This window comes from Drosophila ficusphila, unplaced genomic scaffold (assembly GCF_018152265.1).
Source record: "Drosophila ficusphila isolate 14025-0441.05 unplaced genomic scaffold, ASM1815226v1 contig_66, whole genome shotgun sequence".
NCBI classification, from domain to species: Eukaryota; Metazoa; Arthropoda; class Insecta; order Diptera; family Drosophilidae; genus Drosophila; species Drosophila ficusphila.
The window spans coordinates 1-2,957 of NW_025064592.1; the positions used below are offsets into that span (position 1 = coordinate 1).

The window sequence follows — 2,957 nt, forward strand, 5'->3', positions numbered from 1 at the left end:
TATATATATATATATACAGACAATATAAATATGCTGACAAAGCGAAATGACAAACATTATTCACAGACAATACTGCTTTAGAAATATCAAAAATCTGAAGTCAAGCCAACAACTCAAACTTAGGCAGCTTAATCAGGCAAAGCAACAGTCAAATCAATGGCGATATTTCAGGTGCCTCTCATAAATAAATTAATTGCAGCAATATTCAATTGATTTGATTTGAAATTATCGCATTCAACTGTCAAACGCTCAACGACAACGTTTTCAATTGTTTCAATTTCCAGCTGATTCTTTCAATGTCTGTTTCCATTTCCCCCTTTAACCCACTTGAATGTTTTTTTCTGATTTGATTTTGATTCGATCTGAACACAGAAATCGTTTGGCCCCAATACCAATGTGGGAAAATGTTTTACGCAGGGGGTGGGCCAAGGGGTTCACTTATCAATACTCAGCAATCAGTGTTGGCAAATGAAGTGGCGAAGTGTGAGTTGTTGAGTTTCGATTGCAAAGGGATTTGAACTATACGAAGCATTATAAAGATAATGTGTACAGAAAAGTTCTTAACATTTAACAAAATTTTCACATTTAATACTTTATATTTTCTGTATAAATTCATTTACTGTTTCATTGGTAAGGAAACCAAAATTCGTGGAAAGAAAATATAAGAAATGCGCTCTCTCTCGACATTAACATTGTACGACGATTAATAATTTCTTGATTCCGTTGAAAGCTACGTTTGATTGTCCGACTTGAGCTCTCGTTGTTGCTGTTGTACCAAATTGAATTCATTTACATGGATCATATTTCTTTGTTTTGCCATGCTGTCCATGTTAAACAATTTGTTTGGATGTCAACACTCGACCGGCGCCTCCAACCAGCAGCAACCGAGACAAAGTCAACATCAAAAGCAGACAGCAGCAGAAACCAAAACCAAAAACCGAATCAACAACAAACTCAGCAAGTTTTTGTTAAAAATAAAATAGCTCTGGTTGTGGAGCAAGGGGAGAAGTGGGGAACGTCTTACTCCAAAGTTTTCTCTTTCCTCTTTCGGCCAAGAGATCTTGTGAGGCGCTGAAGTTGCCAGTTCGCCGGGCTCCATTCAACTGGCCTCGTTGGTCTAGGGGGTATGATTTCCGCTTAGGGTGCGGGAGGTCCCGGGTTCAAATCCCGGACGAGCCCAAGTCAAAGAAATTTTTGTTCCTTTTTTTTGCATCTCTAGTAGATAAGATTATGAATTAAAAAGAAATGCTCAGGCCAAATTTAAACCAAAAATATTTAATAGGTATGTTTTCATATAAGATTAAATTTTTTACCGATGTTAACGTATCATATTAATGATTACCATTAAATCTCATTAGGAAAAAAATTCCCCAACAAATTTTAAAAATATATATCTTCTTTTCTTTCTTTACCTCTGAACTCAAAATCATTATACCTGTGTATTCTATAGATTTATTGGTGCACTTAGGGCCAGCCAAACAAGCTATCAGAAGTTAGTCATATTATTAATACCCTGCAATAATCGGGCTGTTTAAAGTCATAAATATAAATATATGGCAAAGCTCATACTGTGGCAAAATTTTATGGTATCTTGTGACTTCAGGGCTAGCCCTGTCTAAATTTATGGGCTTTTGGAAATTAAGTCTAATCAGTGGTCGTGATTTCTTTTAAGAGGTTTCAAGTCACTCCGATTTTTTCAGCTGTTAAAGAATAAACCATTTCGTCAACAAACTAATCAATTTTCTCAAAGCTAAATGTTTCTAAAATAACATTGAAGTTCTTTATTTTATTAGTAGGAATAATTAATGTGTGATAATTATTTTTAATCACAAAGTTTAATCTTTAAGGGTAACTACTGGTTCGGCCTACCAAATCCATAGATAAACATCTTTGTTTTTACTACTTCTTGTGATTTTGGTTGGGTCTTTATTTATTGGCACCTTAGAACTGACAGGTTGTCTTATGGTTATTGCTATAAAGTCGTAAAACCGATTTTATTGGTCGAGACGTATATAGAGATGTTTAAGATTAAGCGACACCAAACGCAAGTGTGATAATTTATGATCAAAATAAAGAAATGGTAAATGTTAAGAAAAGATATTGACTAGAAAGAAATTTCACATTGAAGATATACGAACTTTTATCCTAAAACATAAAGTTTTATTATTTAATTTAGTTTCTAGCTGTGATATACTTGGTTTCGTAATAACTTGTATATTTGCCACTATTTCAGCTAAATCTAGCGATCGGCCATAAATAAAATATAAATAGTTGACTGAGATTGCAGGAGGATTATTTGTGGCCCTATACATTGTCGACAGCTGTTCAGTGCTGTGATTTTACTTGGCGGATTGATATAGTATTGCACTGGCAACTTGACGTTTAAGACTCAGTGATTTATTTAATGATTTATGAAGTGTCGTTCGAGATAAGCCGCCGCGCAGGTCTTTTAGGTTAGCACTCGCGCACTTCGCCAATTTAAAAGCTGATTATACCCTCAACCATTCATGGTCACATTATGTTGCTCAAAAAAAATATAAGCTTGTAAAAAAATTAATTTATTGTTTCAGCGTTCAGATGCGTGTTTTAGATTGTAGTCGGACTTGGAGTACAAAGATTATTTTAATCAAGAAAATAAGTTTTCAAAAGCAACTCATTCGGCTTGTTACTTTTGTGAAGAGGATGGTTTTATGCTTTTCCGAGTGGTGCGTTTATTTAATAATAATTGAGGTGGATAAAATAAAAATACATTTTGCTTATGCGTCTTTCTGTGCTTCGCTTAGCTTCTCGTTCTTCTGCTTGCCTATTCTCTTATGACTTCTCGACTATCTTATACATATAAACAGTGTTCTTAAATGCTACAAAAAGTGTTGTGAAACGGTTCAATATGAATGGCTGTTCACAGTCGGCCTTTCCTGACAAATCGCAGCGTCCTCTCGCAAGATTCGGGATGTGGT

The 2,957-nt window shown here is 34.9% G+C and overlaps 1 non-coding gene across 1 annotated transcript; it reads left to right on the forward strand.

Moving 5' to 3' along the window:
- The first annotated feature begins 1,105 nt into the window (after nucleotides 1-1,105).
- Nucleotides 1,106-1,179, forward strand: Trnap-agg. Its single transcript has one exon. It is a non-coding gene; the product is annotated as a tRNA-Pro (tRNA).
- Nucleotides 1,180-2,957: the final 1,778 nt, after the last annotated feature.